Source organism: Mercurialis annua, linkage group LG3 (genome assembly GCF_937616625.2).
Source record: "Mercurialis annua linkage group LG3, ddMerAnnu1.2, whole genome shotgun sequence".
NCBI lineage: Eukaryota > Viridiplantae > Streptophyta > Magnoliopsida > Malpighiales > Euphorbiaceae > Mercurialis > Mercurialis annua.
Genome location: NC_065572.1, coordinates 32,267,053 through 32,287,544, shown reverse-complemented (window position 1 = coordinate 32,287,544; position 20,492 = coordinate 32,267,053). Strand labels below are relative to the sequence as shown.

General features: G+C 33.4%; 1 long non-coding RNA gene across 1 annotated transcript; it reads left to right on the top strand.

Moving 5' to 3' along the window:
• The first annotated feature begins 17,681 nt into the window (after positions 1-17,681).
• On the top strand, positions 17,682-20,149 carry LOC126671350 (uncharacterized). Its single transcript, XR_007638977.2, has 2 exons — positions 17,682-17,812; positions 19,068-20,149. It is a non-coding gene; the product is annotated as an uncharacterized LOC126671350 (long non-coding RNA).
• Positions 20,150-20,492: the final 343 nt, after the last annotated feature.

Here is a 20,492-nt window from a genome sequence, read left to right as displayed (position 1 = left end):
CGTCAAGAAAAAAATCCAAGAGTTTAACTTTTTTAGCAATTTAAACCAAACGTTAACAAACGTTATAAAACAAATCCAAACGTTTCACCTTTTTTGCGATTTAAGGAAAACGTTTAAAAAGGTTACGAAAAAAATCCAAAGTTTTCACATTTTTAACAATTTAAGCCAAACGTTTACAAACTTTACGAAATAAATCTAAGAGTTTCTCCTTTTTAGCAATTTAAGCCAAACGTTTACACACGTTACGAAACAAATCCAAGCGTTTCACCTTTTTAGCAATTGAAGCCAAACGTTTACAAACGTTATGAAACAAATCCAAAAATTTCACCTTTCTAACAATTTAAGCTAAACGTTTACAAACGTATGAAACAAATCCAAAAGTTTCACCTTTTTAGATTTAAGCCAAACGTTTACAAAAATTACGAAACAAATTCAAATTTTTCACCTTTTTAGCAATTTAAGGCAAACGTTTACAAACGTTACGAAACAAATCCAAGCGTTTCACCTTTTTAGCAATTTAAGCCAAATGTTTACAAACGTTACGAAACAAATCCAAATATTTATCCTTTTTAGCGATGTAAGCAAAACGTTTACAAACATTACGAATCAAATCCAAGCGTTTCACCTTTTTAGAAATTTAAGTCAAACGTTAATAAACGTTACGAAACAAATCCAAGCGTTTCACCTTTTTAGAAATTTAAGCCAGACGTTTACAAAGGTTACGAAGCAAATCCAAGGATTTCACCTTTTTAGCAATTTATGCCAAACGTTTACAAACGTCAAGATAAAAATCCAAGCGTTTAACCTTTTTAGCAATTTAAACCAAACGTTAATAAACGTTACAAAACAAATCCAAATGTTTCACCTTTTTAGCGATTTAAGCCAAATGTTTACAAACATTACGAAACAAATCCAAACGTTTCACCTATTTAGCAATTTAAGCCAAACTTTTATAAACATTACGAAATAAATCCAAACGTTTCACCTTTTTAGCGATTTAAGCAAAACGTTTGCAAACATTATGAAAAAAAATCCAAGTGTTTCACCTTTTTAGCCATTTAAGTCAAACGTTAATAAACATTACGAAAGAAATCCAAGCGTTTCACCTTTTTAGCAAATTAAGCCAAACGTTTACAAACGTTACGAAACAAATCCAAACATTTCACCTTTTTAGCGATTTAAGCCAAACGTATACAAACGTATGAAACAAATCCAAATATTTCACCTTTTTAGCGATATAAGCCTAACGTTTACAAATGTTTCAAAACAAATCTAAATTTTTCACCTTTTTAGCAATTTATGCCAAACGTTTACAAACGTTACGAAACAAATCCAACGGTTTCATCTTTTTAGCAATTTTGGCCAAACGTTTACAAACGTCAAGAAACAAATCCAAGTGTTTAACTTTTTTAATAATTTAAAAAAAACGTTAACAAACGTTACGAAACAAATCCAAATGTTTCACGTATTTAGCGATTTAAGCCAAATGTTTACAAACATTAAGAAACAAATCCAAAGTTTTCACATTTTTAGCAATTTAAGCCAAACGTTTACAAACGTTGCGAAATAAATCCAAGCGTTTCTCCTATTTAGCAATCTAAGCCAAACGTTTACACACGTTACGAAAAAAATCCAAGCGTTTCACCTTTTTAGAAATTTAAGCCAAACGTTTACAAACGTTATGAAACAAATCCAAACGTTTCAACTTTTTAGCGATTTAAGCAAAAACGTTTACAAACATTACGAAACAAATCTAAGTGTTTCACCTTTTTAGCCATTTAAGTCAAACGTTAATAAACATTACGAATAAAATCCAAGCGTTTCACCTTTTTAGCAATTTAAGCCAAACGTTTACAAACGTTACGAAACAAATCCAAACATTTCACCTTTTTAGCGATTTAAGCCAAACGTTTACAAACGTATGAAACAAATCCAAATGTTTTACCCTTTTAACGATATAAGCCAAATGTTTACAAAGGTTTCGAAACAAATCCAATTTTTTCACCTTTTTAGCAATTTAAGCCAAATGTTTACAAACGTTACGAAACAAATCCAAGGGTTTCACCTTTTTAGCAATTTTTGCCAAACGTTTACAAATGTCAAGAAAAAAATCCAAGTGTTTAACTTTTTTAGCAATTTAAACCAAACGTTAATAAAAGTTATGAAACAAATCCAAACGTTTCACGTTTTTAGCGATTTAACCCAAATGTTTACAAACATTAAGAAACAAATCCAAAGTTTTCACATTTTTAGCAATTTAAGCAAAACGTTACAAACGTTGCGAAATAAATCCAAGCGTTTCTCCTATTTAGCAGTTTAACCCAAACGTTTACACACGTTACGAAACAAATCTAAGCGTTTTACCTTTTTAGAGATTTAAGCCAAACGTTTACAAACGTTATGAAACAAATCCAAACGTTTCAACTTTTTAGCGATTTAAGTAAAAACGTTTACAAACATTACGAAACAAATCTAAGTGTTTCACCTTTTTAGCCATTTAAGTCAAACATTAATAAACATTACGAATAAAATCCAAGCGTTTCACCTTTTTAGCAATTTAAGCCAAACGTTTACAAACGTTACGAAACAAATCCAAACATTTCACCTTTTTAGCGATTTAAGCCAAACGTTTACAAACGTATGAAACAAATCCAAATGTTTTACCTTTTTAACGATATAAGCCAAACGTTCGAAAAAATCCAATTGTTTCACCTTTTTAGCAATTTAAGCCAAACGTTTACAAACGTTACGAAACAAATCCAAGGGTTTCACCTTTTTAGCAATTTTTGCCAAACGTTTACAAACGTCAAGAAAAAAATCCAAGCGTTTAACCTTTTTAGCAATTTAACCCAAAACGTTAACAAACATTACGAAACAAATCCAAACGTTTCACCTTTTTAGCGATTTAAGCCAAATATTTACAAACACTACGAAACAAATCCAAACGTTTCACCTTTTTAGCAATTTAAGCCAAACGTTTACAAAAATTACGAAATAAATCCAAACGTTTCACCTTTTTAGCGATTTAAGCAAAACGTTTGCAAACATTATGAAAAAAATCCAAGCGTTTCACCTTTTTATCCATTTAAGTCAAACGTTAATAAACGTTACGAAACAAATCCAAGCGTTTCACCTTTTTATCAATTTAAGCCAAACGTTTACAAACGTTACGAAACAAATCCAAACATTTCACCTTTTTAGCGATTTAAGCCAAACGTTAACAAACGTATGAAACAAATCAATGTGTCACCTTTTTAGCGATATAAGCAAAACGTTTATAAAGGTTTCAAAACAAATCCAAATTTTTCACCTTTTTAGCAATTTAAGCCAAACGTTTACAAACGTTACGAATCAAATCCAAGGGTTTCACCTTTTTAGCAATTTTTGCCAAACTTTTACAAACGTCAAGAAAAAAATCCAAGCGTTTAACGTTTTTAGCAATTTAAACCAAACGTTAACAAACGTTATAAAACAAATCCAAACGTTTCACCTTTTTTGCGATTTAAGGAAAACGTTTAAAAAGGTTACGAAAAAAATCCAAAGTTTTCACATTTTTAGCAATTTAAGCCAAACGTTTACAAACTTTACGAAATAAATCTAAGAGTTTCTCCTTTTTAGCAATTTAAGCCAAACGTTTACACACGTTACGAAACAAATCCAAGCGTTTCACCTTTTTAGCAATTGAAGCCAAACGTTTACAAACGTTATGAAACAAATCCAAAAATTTCACCTTTCTAACAATTTAAGCTAAACGTTTACAAACGTATGAAACAAATCCAAAAGTTTCACCTTTTTAGATTTAAGCCAAACGTTTACAAAAATTACGAAACAAATTCAAATTTTTCACCTTTTTAGCAATTTAAGGCAAACGTTTACAAACGTTACGAAACAAATCCAAGCGTTTCACCTTTTTAGCAATTTAAGCCAAATGTTTACAAACGTTACGAAACAAATCCAAATATTTATCCTTTTTAGCGATGTAAGCAAAACGTTTACAAACATTACGAATCAAATCCAAGCGTTTCACCTTTTTAGAAATTTAAGTCAAACGTTAATAAACGTTACGAAACAAATCCAAGCGTTTCACCTTTTTAGAAATTTAAGCCAGACGTTTACAAACGTTACGAAGCAAATCCAAGGATTTCACCTTTTTAGCAATTTATGCCAAACGTTTACAAACGTCAAGATAAAAATCCAAGCGTTTAACCTTTTTAGCAATTTAAACCAAACGTTAACAAACGTTACAAAACAAATCCAAATGTTTCACATTTTTAGCGATTTAAGCCAGACGTTTACAAACATTACGAAACAAATTCAAACGTTTCACCTTTTTAGCGATTTATGGCAAACATTTACAAACATTACGAAGCAAATCCAAGCGTTTCACCTTTCTAGCAATTTAAGTCAAACGTTAATAAACGTTACGAAACAAATCCAAGCGTTTCACCTTTTTAGAAATTTAAGCCAAACGTTTACAAACCTTACGAAACAAATCCAAACATTTCACCTTTTTAGCGATTTAAGCCAAACGTTTACAAAGGTTTCGAAACAAATCCAAATTTTTCACCTCTTTAGCGATTTAAGCCAAACGTTTACAAACGTTACGAAACAAAACCAAGTGTTTCACCTTTTTACAAATTGAAGCCAAACGTTTACAAACGTTATGAAACAAATCAAAGCGTTTCACCTTTTTAGTAATTTAAGCCAAATGTTTACAAACGTTACGAAACGAATCCAAGGGTTTCACCTTTTTAGCAATTTTTGCCAAACGTTTACAAACGTCAAGAAAAAAATCCAAGCGTTTAACCCAAAACGTTAACAAACATTACGAAACAAATCCAAACGTTTCACCTTTTTAGCGATTTAAGCCAAATTTTTACAAACACTACGAAACAAATCCAAACGTTTCACCTTTTTAACAATTTAAGCCAAACGTTTACAAACATTACGAAATAAATCCAAACATTTCACCTTTTTAGCGATTTAAGCAAAACATTTACAAACGTTACAAAACCAATCCAAACATTTCACCTCTTTTACCGATTTAAGCCAAACGTTTTTACAAACATTACGAAACAAATCCAAACGTTTTCCCTTTTTAGTGATTTAAGCCAAACGTTTACAAACGTTACAAAACAAAACCGAACGTTTAAAACATTACGAAACAAATCCAAATGTTTCGCATTTTAAGCTATTTAAGCCAAACGTTTACAAACGTTACGAAACAAAACCAAACGTTTGACCTTTTTATCAATTTAAGCCAAACGTTTACAAACATTTGACCTTTTTATCAATTTAAGCCAAAACCAAACAAATCCAAATATTACCCTGTTTGCATACAATGCCAACAGTACATGAAAACGGGTTCTTAAAACCCGATTGTATTTTAAGAAACCAGAGCGCAAACATCAATCTCTTATGACGTACCTGCTCTGTTTCTAATACAATCCTAAAATGGTAAAAACATGAAACCAGTGTATCACTCAAACAATTGGTCCAAGCATTTTAGAAAACATGCAACTTTTCAAAACATATATCTTATACAGTCGTTCAAATCAGAGTTTATCAAAATAGTTTGAACTGCTGTAAACAGAAAGACAGACTTCCTAGTACCCAACTACTTGCAGCTCTAGAGGTATGGCTGACATTGACTTCCGGAATTATTGTGGAAATCAGACCTCGTACATGATAACCTGAAAGGTGAATATTGGGGAGGGTCAGAAATATAAATATTTCTGAGTGAGTTCACATATTTACAGTTGAAGATTTAAATCGCATATACATAAAGCATTTGTATGTATAAAATATAACCAAATAATTGATCCAAATGAAACCCTAGAAGGAACCCCATTTGGTTAACTATGGATATCGCCATAGTTCATGCTCACTTGTTTAACACAGGCTGAACTGTGAACTCTCAATGTCACAGTCATCTTATCACTGTGTAAGGTTTGCTGGGCCTTATATTGAATTACTGGCTCCCCAGTACAACCTGTAGGGTCTAGGCCGCTTTGCAAGTATCTAGTCAAAGAACCCAGTCAATATGAAATGCAGTGATTTATTAACACCGGTGATCACACAGTCCTATTGTTGCCCAATAGATAGCATTTTCTAATGGATCTAAAATGGCTTAATTATAATAGTGCGATTTGTTATTTAAAACAGTTTAAATATAAACATTCAAAAGTAAAAACCACAAAGTAAAACTCACAGTACTGTCGTCCCCATTTTTAAAAAACATAAGCTCCAAACAAGCATGTTAGTCAAACACGTTGGTGTTTGGCTCGCTAGATCGACTATTCATCGGATCTAATTAAAATTCGAATGTCAAAATAATATTAGACATTGAATTTCTAACTCTAGTCCTATCGTATAAAAGATAGACTCAACAACTAATGTTTATAGACGACTCTATAAACAAACACATAAACTAATCTTAATATTGAACTTCTCGTTCAATATGTAATACCAGTCTTGGTATAGACTTATAGTCCTTTTAACATTAATCACATTTATTAATGTAGGGTTTTATTAAAACATCACATCGTTTTAATAACCCGACTATCCTCAAACTTTTAGGTTCTTTTAACCTTATTAAACGTCCTAGTTCATATTTTAAAATTCAATCAAATCACAATTGATCACACGACATGAAACTATTCAAAGATCGAGTTTTCGCGTCGCGTTAGGGCCCCGAAAAGCCCACTTAAAATCCGTCGGAAGAAGACTGCACGATCGTGCAATAGCATGTTGTACGGTCATGCAGTGTGCTGCACGTTCGTGCAGCCCACTGGCTGTACGACGTGCAGCCTCAGGGTGACTCCCCGGGCTGATTTCTGACGTGCTCGAATCCATTTTTCTGCTCCTAACACTTAAACTCAATCCAAAAAATTCAATTCTATAATTAAAACATTGAATCGATACGTACGCGATCGATTCGATAAGTTTACCGTTTAATATCGAATATATAATTAATATATATCAAAATAAACATCGTATACGAGATTAATACCTCGATTACTAATGGATTCATTGAAGAATCGGAGTCGGAATCGCCAAATGCATCGCGCCGCCACGGCCCGCTTGCTATAACTTGTAATACCCCGTGTTTTCCAACTTGTTTGGTCGTCTGGTTGTCCGTTTAAAGTTTGGTTTATGATGGACTTTGGCTGTGTTTTCGCTTCGACATGTTCTCGTTGTGATTCCGACTTGTTTTCGAATTGATATATGTTCGGATTAGCATATGTGGTACCTTTGTTGTGTTATGTTGAGTGACTTATGTGTACCCCTTGAGCCTCTAAGTATTTAATGTCGAATTGATTTATTTCCGGGTTTATATTGAAACAGTGTTCGCATGTTATCCAAATCTGCCATGCTGTAGTAAAACGTCCATATCTCCCAATTGAATCGTCGGATCGGGCTGAATATTTGATATGTTGTACCTAAGAGGATTGTCTTTCATTTGACCGTTCGGATCGTCGATTTGACCTTTGTTCGGGTCAACCGGATCTGTAAACCGGACCTGCTGGGTAGAACAAGCCGTAGGTCCGGTTCACTTCATTTTTTGTTGTGGCAGTGGGTCAACCAGACCTAGAACCGGACCTGCTGGGTAGAACCGCCTGTAGGTCCGGTTAGCTTTGATTTTACCTATTTAAACCCCGTTTCTGAGACCTAATCCGCCCCTATTCGATTATTAAAACCATAAACTCATTCAAAACTATTCCTAAGCGATTTTCTTCTGATTAGTGGTGTCCAAAATATTTGGTAAGTGATTTAATTCTCATAATTTTATCTCAATTCTTGGTTTTACATGTGATTCGATTCTTAGCTCAATGTCTCTTTGTTTCTCAATTTATAGGCTGAGATTGATTAAGAAATTCTGGGTTTGGATTCCTTTGGCTTTCAAAAGGTATGTAATCCCTATTCCTTTGATTTTTGTGTAGAGAATCCTAGATTGTTGTGGTGGTTTGGTTATTTGTGTGTTGTGGCTCATATATTCTGGTTTTTGTTGTTATTAAATCTGTAATTTTATTAAGGGTTAAGTTTAGCATGATTGTTGATAATTAAACAAGTTAATTCTAGGGTTTCAATGAATTGTATGCTATACCTTGAATTGGTTACTGTTTTATAAAGGTTTAAGGTGGCTGGTACGTATGATGTAGGGCTGTTTTGGTGCTTGAGATTTATACCTTGGTTATTCGGTTGTTTGGCGAATTGATTGTTGGAGTTATGGCTTGTAAATGTTTAGACACACATGGTTGAATTGATTGTTGTGTTGGGTTATGTCATGGCTGCCTATGGTTGCATCTAGAGGTGTTTTGTTGTTTGTGGTATGTTGACATTGTTTATGTTGATTGGAAAAGGTCTTACATGATTGTAGTGAAGTCATGTTATGTTTTTCCATGCTAAATTGATGGTATTGATTAAGTATTTGAGATCTGAATTGAGTATGCTAAATGTGTTTTAAATCATATTTGACTTCGTTGCGATGACTTGTTTAAGTCATAAATACTTTGGGTGAAGTTTGCCAAGTGTTGGCAAACTGTTTAACACGTGTCGCTAGTGTTAAACTTTGGTTTTGTTAAGCTTAAGTTGAGTTCTCGATTTTCAAATAACTTTGGTTTTGATTTCAAACTTGGTTTACACTCTGGCTTAAGGTTGGGTCGGGTTAGACTTGGGTCGCCCGACATGTTGTTGAGCATATAGTTGATATATGGCTAACATACTACTCTGGAATTTCTTTTGAATCAAAAGGCGTTATCTAAATTAATAGAACTCTGGATTGTTTAAAATGAGAACACATATAAGCTTAACTGGTTATTGAATTAGTTGGATGTATCTGTGCTTTGGCTTTGGATTGCTTGTATTAGAATGTTATTCCTTGGCTATAATTTGGTTGTGGTTTGAGATGTTGGTCGTACATTGTGTCTAGCATTCTTAGAGTTGGGGGTTGTATGTGAAATATTGTCCTTTCAAACTCCTTTTGTTTTGACTTTGACAATCAACTATGAGTGATCTAATCATGTTTTGATTCTTTTTGTGCTTGTTAAAGGGGGAGAAGTTTCCATGCTCAAATTGCTAAGTTTTTTTTTCAAAATTTCTTGCTTATGCATTATAAATTGCTTATATCTTTTGTGCATAAAGTGAGGGGGAGCCAAAAACAATTTGACTCTTACTTAACTTAGTCATTTTTGCATGTTGATTGTCAAACTCAAAACAAAAGGAGTTTGAAAGGACAAAGGTCCAACAGTATGGTTTTTAACCTGTGCCTTGTTTTGGACCCGTCGACTGCTCGTGCTTCGGAATCTATGCAGGGTTAGCTGTTTGCCAAGACTTTCACGTGGATTAGCAAGCAGTCAGTTTGTAGTGTTATTTACCGCTTTATTAAGTACCACAATTATTTTAGTATATAAACTGTTTTCTAACTGTTTTAAACAATTACGGATCTGGATTGGAACGAGCTACTCGATAGACTTGTATCGAGACTGTGTGCACCGGTAAGTACTCTGGGATCGGCAGACAAATGTCTTGCTTACGCTGGTGTTTGACGAGGATTTGTTCCCATCCACTCTGGGTTCGGTATGATACGTCATACTTACGCTAGGATCATTTCAATACTGCTATTTCCATAATCTTACAAATATTAGTATAAAAGGATTTGTTTTAAGGGTTTTGAACTTAATAAATGTAAATAGCATTATGAACTCATCTCAGTATATCTGACCCCGTTGTTTTCCCAAATTTTCCAGGTTTATGATTTGAAAGCTGGTCCACTCCGATTCTTTTGTTTCCTCGGAGGTTTTATGTTATTTAAGTAGTTACTGTTTTCGAACTCTTAGACCGCAGTAGAACTAGTTTATATATTACATTGTTATTGAACTTGTGATTGTTGATATGTTCGATTATTTATTATTGGCATGTTTACTCTTGAATATTTTATTATTATATTTAAGGCATGCTGTTGAGTAATTCAGATATTTAAGTTATTTATATTAGAACTGTAATATAAATTGCTAGACTTAGGTTGGAGTCTCGGTTGCCCCCGAGCAGCTTCTGCAGGTTAATGTGTTTGTTGATTTCCGCAAGGATTGCTACGGGTTTTTGGTACGAACATACCCATACCCTAGCGCCGGTCACAATTCATGAAATTGGGTCGTGACAAAGTTGGTATCATAGCCTGGTTTCAAACCAAGGCCATTTTGCATGTTATGTGTTTACTATTTTATGGCATGTTTAGTTGTTGTTGTGTCATAGGAGCTACTATGGAATTAGGATTCAAGTCTTGTCTTTTGTAACGTCATCTTTTGTTTTCAAAACTTTCTACCTTCACATATAAGAATGTTGAGTGTCGGTCTTATGTGTTACTGATGCTTTACTCTGGAATGTTTATTGCTTATACATTGGGTGATTTATTGGCCGTTGTGCCATATGTGAGATATACTTTGGGAGATTTTTTGTTGGCTGTTGTACCTTATATGGTGTTTACTTCGGGTGACGTTTTGGTTGGCTGTTGTGCCTTATATGGTGTTTACTTCGAGTGATGCTTTGTTGGCTGTTGTGCCTTGTATGATGTTTACCTTTGGAGATTAGTTGTTGGCTTTTACGCCTTGGATGGTTTTGATTATAATATGATTGCTTTCACCTTGCTGGTGAGTACAGTTTGGTTTTGGCTGTGTTTGTTAGGTGCTAAATAGGTTGGCATGTACTATGATATGTTCGTTGTTGGCCTTATGTGGTTTTTAAAGGATTTTTGTGTTAAATCTTTAAGCATGTTTTGTGGCTTTATGTTGTTTGACCACACATTGGTTTTATAGTTTTATTAAGGAAATTTTTTTAATTTTGGTTTGTGTTTTGACACGAGTGCCGGATGAGCGGTCTGATCGTAATACTTTAAAAATGTAATTTTTGGTTATTTTGCAAGTAAAACGAAGTTCTCGTATATCAGAATTTTACGTTTGGATTGGATAGACGAACATTGTTTTTTTATTTTTTTTAAATAGTAATATTTATAAGATATTGCACCGTATGGAGGATTAAGGTTGTTGTTGTTATATTTTTACCGTATTGTGGTTTGTCGACGTTTGAAGCGTCGTTGGTCAGATGTCTGGTATTTTATGTTTGGCTGGGTTAGGTGTATACAGAATGGTTGTTGTGAATTATGTTTTTCTCAATTGAGTGATTGAGTTAATTTTTGATACTTGGGTAGCGTTGAGCTCTTATTTTGAAAGGATTGAGATTTTTAATTAAAAGAATTTTTCCTGATTTATTAATATTTTAAATACGTTTTATAAATGGTAGTTTTGGGTTTGACTTGGGTCACCCAAATTTGGGAGTTGAGCTTGGTAGTTGTAATGACTCGGCTAACTCAATGGTTGATTTGGATTGAGATATTTTGGAAACTCTTAAGTAAATTGATTTATAAAGGAAGGTTTTCCGAAAAATGAATTTTTTTAAAATTCGTGAGACTCAACTAGAACTTGGAAACTTTTATGATTGACTTATATTTCAAAATGAGTTTTGATGCGTATTTTAATCGATGACTTAATACTTGTTGATTTTGTTACAACAATTTGGAGGATGTTGTAGCACATTTTGATTTTATCTTTTTAGATAGCTTTGAGTTTAATGTGAATAATGGCATGTTTGAGTTATTTTTGGTTTGTGGGAAATATAAATTTTTGATATTGTTTGCGTTTGAATACATGTATGTTCGTTGATTAATTTTTGTTCTGTCTCGTCGTGCAGAGTAACACATGAGGTAATTTCTTTCATGCGGTTCTTTTTGTCATAACCTTGATGTTTTAGTTTTGATTGTGAGTCGAACCTTTGTTAGACCTTGTGTTTCTTTTGATGTCGGTTTTGGGATACGTTGGGTTTGGTGTATCGATTTATGGATCGAAGTCTTTTGGATTATGATACCGAGAAAGACTAGGAGAGTTACTCTTTGGAACAGTTAGTGGTTTCTGATAATACTAGAAAAGAATGTTAGAATTTTGACCGAGATGATAGATCAGTGTAGTAATAAACTGGTGAGTACATTATGATGAACGGTGCGATGCTGAAACTAATGGTAAGTTTTGTTGAGACGTATGAGATGTATTGGTTTCCTTCAAGTATTGTTTACTTGAGTATAATTTCATTTTGATTTGAGGTTAATCTAGATATTAGCACTGCATAAGTGGATTTAGTTGAATTATCGGTTTGAACTGTTATGATAGTACCGTATAAACTGATAGATTACAAGTATGGAATCTGAAAATTATTTTGAGACTATCGAGTGCACATCTCACAGAGTGTAACATCTAGCAAATGTTTTTATCGAGAAACTGATTTCAAATGTTGAGTTTTTGAAAATATTTGAAATATTTTTCCTACATAATTGTGCTCAGACATGTATCATGAACATGAATTTTTAATGTCATGAATAGGGAATTTCATTGAGCACTGAGTATGTTCACTGAATAAAAGAGAAATTAACAATTGATTCATGCATAATAGTACATGCATCACGTGCATAGAAATGACTAGAGTTGGATGCAACTCTTTGGGGATGAAAGGTGTCATCGCACTGGAGCACAATTAAGTAAAATGGATTTTATCGATAAAGTGTTTTTGAGAAATATGTTTTGAAATGAACTCGCGAGTCACTTAGAGATAAATGTATTAATAAAGTTGTTGGATTTCAAATGGTTTGAAGTTTTGTTTTACCGAAAGGTAGTTAAACAAATACTCTGTGACGATAGTGGTGATTTAAGGACAACTACATTGTAAAGGATCAGGTTATATTATTTGAATAACTATGTTTCGTAGTATATAGTATTCGATTTAAGGTTGCACTCGATATTTTGTTTTGATAAGTACGATAAGATGTTGGAATCGGAGTTCAAGGCTTATGTGTTAATTTCCGATTTATGACATGAGTAGTGTTGAATTAAGGAATTTGGTCATGCTCCACGCATGTGTGTGATTTTAATGGATGTTTTGTTTTTCAATGTTTTGATATATTTATATAAAAATATTTTTGTAAACATAGAGATTTTTTTTTGATAATTTAAACAGAGAGATTTTCTTTGCAAGATTCTATCTTTTGAATATGGCTGGACTTTTTATCAAGTTTGATTTAAAGCAAATGATAAATTTCATCGGTTGAACGATTTTGTAAATTTACAAATTTATTCAAAAGCGAAATTTAATGCGAATTCAGAAATTATGGGAGTTTTAAAACATGATGTGTATAAGAAGCGGGATGTTTTTCAAAGGTTGTTATTTTGGTTTTTTAAAAATAAAATGGAGTTTATGTTGTTGTGTTCTTTAAAGAGAAGTGGATTTTTTTTACTATATAATATATGGTAAAAGGAAATTATTTTACTATAAGATTGGTTTTGAGCCTAACCAATGACCTAACAACTCGTGATCTGGATCTGAGAGATCCTTAGTTATACATGAGGTTATATTTAAGATATAATTTTGAAGAATTAATCTTAATTAAAATATTTGGGTTTGTTGATCGGAGGATAGTGATTGATGGGTTTCGACAACAAGGTTGGTTGCTCGAGACTTTTGATTGAGCTTTTTATAGGTTAAATTTTTGTTATTGATTGATTGGTTGTTTAACCGAGTGTATAGAATTCGAATGATTCATTTATGGTTTTTTGTTTATATAACCTTTTGGTATAGCGAGTATTTTGATAAAGTCTACTTGGTTTTGAGATCAATAGTGAATGAGTGGTAAGTGTTGGTGAATTTATTTTGGTTTGTGAATTTTATCATTTTCAAATTTGAGGCCATAGAATTGGGTATACAATTTGAGACGCGGGCTTGTTATCGCACCTTGTTAGTGTGTTTTTAAAGTCGGTCAGATTGGAGCTGTTTTCGGTTTCACTCTATTATATGGTGTTTTATAGTGTTTGGCTATAGAACTTTTAGGCATTAAATTGTTGTTTGATCGAGTGTATGTTTGCGCGTTTGTGTGTTCGATCTTTTGAGACATAGATGATGTTTGAAATTTAAGTTCGATAATGGAGAGAGTATCTTCGGCTTGTTGCAGTGGAAAACTGTTTAATTTGACATAAGAATTTTGGGATTCAGAATGTAAGATTTTCATTTTTAGTTAGAGGCTTGTGTGTTCCTTCGTGTCCACCTAGTCTTGGTGTTGATGTTTTCTGTTATGCATGAGTTTAGCTTTAAGGCTGATTTAACCATATGAGATTGATAAGAGTAATCGAGCGGTTGTATTTGAGATATCTTTCAGGGGGAAACTGTTAGAGAGGTGTACGATCGTATGTAAGTTGTTGAGTAAAGGAATTCATGTGGTTAAACTTGTTACTTAGTCACACAGTTAAGACGTGTGTTAAAGATTAGTAGGCTGATGAGCGAATAAGTTATCTTTTTTTTTCTTGGAGTACATTGGCTTTATTGTTTATATGTATTTATTGATTTTTGTGTGCGTGCTATGTTTCATGTTTTATTGAAATGTTTTATGTTAAATTCGAGGACGAATTTTTATAAGGTGTGGAGAATGTAATACCCCGTGTTTTCCAACTTGTTTTGGTGGTTTGGTTGTCCGTTTAAAGTTTGGCTAATGATGGACTTTGGCTGTGTTTTCGCTTCGACAAGTTCTCGTTGTGATTCCGACTTGTTTTCGAATTGATATATGTTCGGATTAGCATATGTGGTACCTTGGTTGTGTCATGTTTAGTGACTTATGTGTACCCCTTTAGCCTTTAAGTATTTAATGTCGAATTGATTTATTTCCAGGTTTATATTGAATCAGTGTTTGCTTGTTATCCAAATCTGCCACTGTCACGATCCAAATTATTGAGCCACAACCGGCGCTAGGGAACGGGAGTGGTAGCTCTGGAACCCGTAGCATGCCTTAAACCGCTAATAATTAGTCTGAAATAATAACAGATAATAATAAACAACGAAAGCAAGTACGCATTTATAACATCTAATCAAATATTTACACTAATTGTTCAAAAACCTCATGGGCTCTAGTTACCGTACCCTGTACGAACTGGCCTCGCGGTACTGTATTCAAAAGTTAGTGTACTAAAACATATCACCGGCATCTGGGGCCATGAACAAACCGTACTACCTGTAGCCTATCAAAAGCGTATAAACAAGACAGCAAGTAATATGTACACTCAAAATGTACTGCTGTCTAGGTTACCACTCTGTCACACGGGACCACTACTGCAGCATTCACAGAAGTCAGATACTATACATACACAGCTGACTTCTAGGCTTTTAAATTGGCCTCTACCTAGGTCCACATACTAAGCACCTGAAAGCATCAAAGGTGAGGGGTCGATAGGGAAAATACTGAGTGAGTTTGCATTTAGTAACGGTATTAATATAAAAACATAGCATCGCATCTCAAGAAAATAATAATATAAAACATATAAATAGGTATCTGATCCATTCGAAACTAATATCCTAGCATGCGACACATCTCTTGAATAATCATATATCGTTCAACCCAATCATAAATCTGAAGTTGTGAGTCCAACTCACTAGTGGGTTCAACCAACTAGATACGGTGACTCCAGGTTACACCGTAACCGAGCGCTCACTCGTATCAAATCATTATCTGATTTCGAAATTCTTATTCGTATCTCGTTATACGTATCAATTTATTTCTCAAATTCAAACACACTAGACCGACTCGATACTGGTGATCACACAGCCTATTGACACCTAATAGGTAGCTAGTTTCTTCGGATCGCATACTAGTTCTCGTATATATACTTAATAGAAATATCAAACATTTAATCAAATCATATAACATGTGATGCGTAAAAACAATATATGTATCAATATAAAATAACTTTAGCATATAATACACGAAAGTGAAGTGCAACTCACAGTGACCGCTATCCAAGTAATGATGTGGTCGATCTGATAGTATGCCCTCGCTAATCCACGTCTACTGACTCCACTACTCGCTGACACGTCTGACAAATCGTTTAACAGTTAGACGTGAAACTCGTACTTTTACACGTATATTACTTTCAAATTCTAAGATTTTTCGTATTCGAGAAACATATAATATCCTTAGCGTGTAGACCCTAGTTCTTGTATTCGAGAAACATATAATATCCTTAGCGTTTTTCATTATCGCTGCTCGCGTAAAATGTCGAGCTAAAACTTTATTTTTCGAATTATCGGGGTCCTTAATCGTTTTTAGGGTCTATTATTCAAAAATACTAAATCCCGTTTAATTAGGGCAAAAATTCCATTTTGGTCCTCCGGACTAAAATTCCATTTTGGTCCTCCGTGGACCCACTGTGCGCCTGCGCAGGGTGGTGTGCGTTCGCACACTGTGGGTGTGCATCCGCACACCGCGTGCAATTCACACACAGCCCCCGAAAACATTGTTTCCGGGCATCCTGTCGTGCCACCATTCACCATATACATACAAAACCTCATTTCCTTCAAAACCCGCAGCTCGGTTTTCGATAAAACGCTAAAACCGAGCTTAAATCGATAAATTTCCGTTTTATACTAAAACCGCCATTTAATTCGTATTTATCACCAAATATCAAAATATTTACCTCTAAACGAAGCTTAGGATCGATAGAGGATTCGATTCTGAAGAAATTGCCGCTTGAATCACTTGAATCGGACGTCGAACGGCGAAACGGCGGCGAAACGATCGTAATCGGCGATGGTTTCTAAATTTCTCTCGAACCTTCCTCTGCTTCCCCGATTCATATTCTTTTCTTATATATTGAATGGATAAAGTGCCACTTTGGTCCTTGTTCTTTTTGTTTACTATCGTTTATCCTTTAAACTTCTCTTTTGTACAATTTAGTCCATAACTAAATCGATTAATTCTTAAATTATAACTTATACGTATTATTTATATCCAATAAATAATACGAAGCTCGATATTAACACTTTCCCGTCAAAATCCAATGTTTCCATTTTCGACACAAAGTGGATAAATTACCCCTTTAGTCCCTGTACTTTATTTTGGGGTTTTCTTGACATTTTTCCTTTTAAGTCCAATTATATCTTTAGAATTGAAATATAACCTTAATGTCCTTATAATTAATTTTCCCGAAACCGACCTACTTGAAATTTATTTACTTTATCTTTTCAGAGATTCTTCTGATATCGTCACTCTGGCGAATCAAAACTGGACACGTGGTCCAATTAGCTAATTAAATATTTTGGGGTATTACATTCTTCCCCCCTTATAAAAATTCGTACTCGAATTTTGATAAAACTTCTTAGGTGTAATACCCCGTAGAATTATTAGTGTTTATTTTCGTTAGTGTCCAATCTTAATTAATTAGGACCTCGAAAATAGTGAATAAATTCACGTGATGAATTTATATGGGTGAAAATGTGATTTGCTATGTGTTTGCCTTAAATTTGATTTTTGACAATTTTACGTGTTAAAAGTGAATTTTGCGATTTTTCACTAAAAACCGTAAAAATAATTATTTTAAATATTTTAAAAGGCCCAAAAATATTTTAACTCAGCCCATATGATATGATTTAATGTTTTTGAATATTTGGTAAAATTGAGTTTATTTTGCCCATAGAGTTCGAATTATTTACAAGAATGCCATAATGGCAAACTTGTAAATAATTGAACAACCAAATAATATCTAGATATTTTTTTAAGCTAAACTTGGTGCCCAAGTTAATTCATCTTCTTCTCCATTTGAGTGTGGGTGCCGAATACTCCATAGCTCACAACACAAAAATTTATTCTTACATTTTCTCTCAAAATTTTCTTAACAAAAGTTGTCGGGGATATTGCGTAGAACGTTAATCTCTATTTGCATGTTCGTTTGAGGTATAATTTCAAGCTCAAATCTTAGTTTTTAGTTGCTGATGTTGGTTGAATCTTAGAAACATGCTTAGGATGGTTTATATGTGATGTTTGATGGATAATTAGTTGGTTTTAGTAGTTGTTTATATGGGTTTCGGTTTTTAAATAATTTTTCCGTGAAAATTAAATTATTTATTTAAATTTCTGGGCTGATCTATATGTTCAGGTTTATATATGCTTTAAAGTGTAATTTTTGTGGATTAAAAATGTTAAACATTTCGGGTGTTAATTTAAATAGTTGGGTTTCGGTTTTTAATTGTTTTAAGGCTTAAAAAAATGCTTAAATGTGGATAAATCTAATGATTTTAAATTTCTAGAAATGAGTTTGTTTAAGGTTGATCTAAATGTTTGAATAATGTTAATTAAATGTTTAATGGTGAATTTTTAGCGGTTTAATAATCGGGTTTAATTTTTAATAACTCTATTCGGCTAAAATTTGATGAAAAAGGGTAAAACTGTCATTTTAATTTCTGGGCAGAAAATATTTATGAAAAATTTATGAAATGTGTTTGATAATTATTTGTGGAGTTTAAATGATTTTTGTGAAGTGTTTTGACGGATTAATAATCGGTTTTGATTATTAATCATTATTTCGGTTTTAATGGTTAAAATAATGGAAAATATTATTTTAAAAATATTGGGCTGCTTTTTTTACAAGATGGAAATTAAAAATGTATTTGAAATTATTTTTGGTGAATTTCGGTATAAAAATGGCTTAAAATGAATTTTTAAGCGTTTTTAGCGTTTTTAGCGTTTTTGAGTTTTCCGGCCAAAACCACCGGAATACGGTGACCGGAGTTTGAGTGAAGGGGATAGAGCATGTTGGCTCAGTCCTAAACTCAGTTGGCAGCAGTTAGTGCCGAAATGTTTTTGGCAAACAATAAGGGGGGGCCGAGCCCCGGGTCAAAAATATTTTACGGAAAAATATTTTTGGATATTTTTGAATTGTGGTATGTTTGTTGAGATTTTCTAAAAGTGTATTTTTAGAAAATTATGTGAATTGAATGTGTGTTATAATTATATGGAATTATAATTCTATGTTTATTTATTGAAATAAATAAACTATGTGATGTATCGTATAGAAATACGATGACGCGGAAAGAGATAGTCGGAATCAAATTTGGTTTGTGATTATGTGGTTTATATGGTTGAGTCGGTCTAGAGTATATCCTAGAATTTAGAGTTATTACATTTATTAATGTTTTAATCTCTAAATTAGATCCAGCGAGTTTTGTCGCGAAACCGGCGAGCAAAGGTTTTGATATTCGACGGGTGATATTTTTATATTTGGAATAAGCGAGTACTGTGAGTGTGTTTACAACTTATACTGCTAAATATTAGTATTAAAAATATTGCGAACTGCTTTACATGATTTGCAAATGCTTTATTTTATTTTGAATTTAAATCGCATGAACTATATACATAGTTTTGAAACCGATTTAGATTCATTGAAACATGCTTACTATTGGGCGGCAATAGTGCTGTGTGATCACCGGTATTGCATTTAGAATGGGTTGCATGTGAATGTGCTGTGTGAATCCTGTCGACGGCCTGGAAAGTCAGGCGACGGCCTAGACTCTGTGTGAACAGATCTTCAGAGGCAACGGAATATAGACGACCAAAGGCAATCAGCAAACTGCCGAGATCTGAGAGGTTGAACCTTTTATTAAAAAAAGTGAAATTGGCGACAGTATTTATGTACTGCCGAAATCCGTTGTATTGTAAGAAGAGTCTGGGACTTTCAAATACGTAAAATAAGAATAATCGGATTTGACTGGCTAAAAGTACAAAAAGAGAAAATAAATACGGCCAAAGAAAAATAAAAGGTTAACCCGAATACGATGAAATAATGTGGAATATTTATGTTTCCTGTGTTGAAAGCATATAAGAACATGAATCATGGTTTAGGGTTTCATATGAATCGGTAATCTGGAATGCATTGCTTTCATATTAATGTTTATTAGTACATGTTGTACGCATTCACCAGTTTTTATAACTGACCCCGTTGAATTTAATATTTTTACAGGCGAGTAGTTTGACGTGTGGATTTCCAATTTCTTGTTCCGGAAATCCCTGGCTTGAATAAAGTGAGAATGACCTTTCCTTTGTGTGTCTAGAGTTGCAGTAGCTAGAATAATGAACGGTGATACCTTAATAGTCGTTGGACTTATTTATGCTTTATATTTTATAACGCTAAACTCTGATAATATGTAATATGTGAATGCTGTGCGAAAGTCCGAGCGACTGCACTTGAATAAAATGCGGCGAACGCATCTGCATAGTGAAATGCAGTTAAGTCCATTAGAGAAATGGCCTGCATACTGAAATGCAGTAATTAACATAGTAAGATGGTATGCACCTGAGATGCATGATAAACCATAGAGAAATGGTTTTGAAACTAAAATGTAATAATTAAAGAGAAAATTATGTGCATGTTTTAAATGGTAATTTTTATGAGAACGTTTTAAACTGCGATTTTAAAATGTTCGAAAATGATTTGAATTCCGCGAAAAATTTTAAGTGATTTTTAATGTATTTTTAAGGCTTGCTACGGGTTTCGGAGCAACCACTCCCATTCCCTAGCGCCGGTCTCGATGCCGAGAATCGGGTCGTGACAAAGGTGGTATCAGAGCAATGGTCGAAA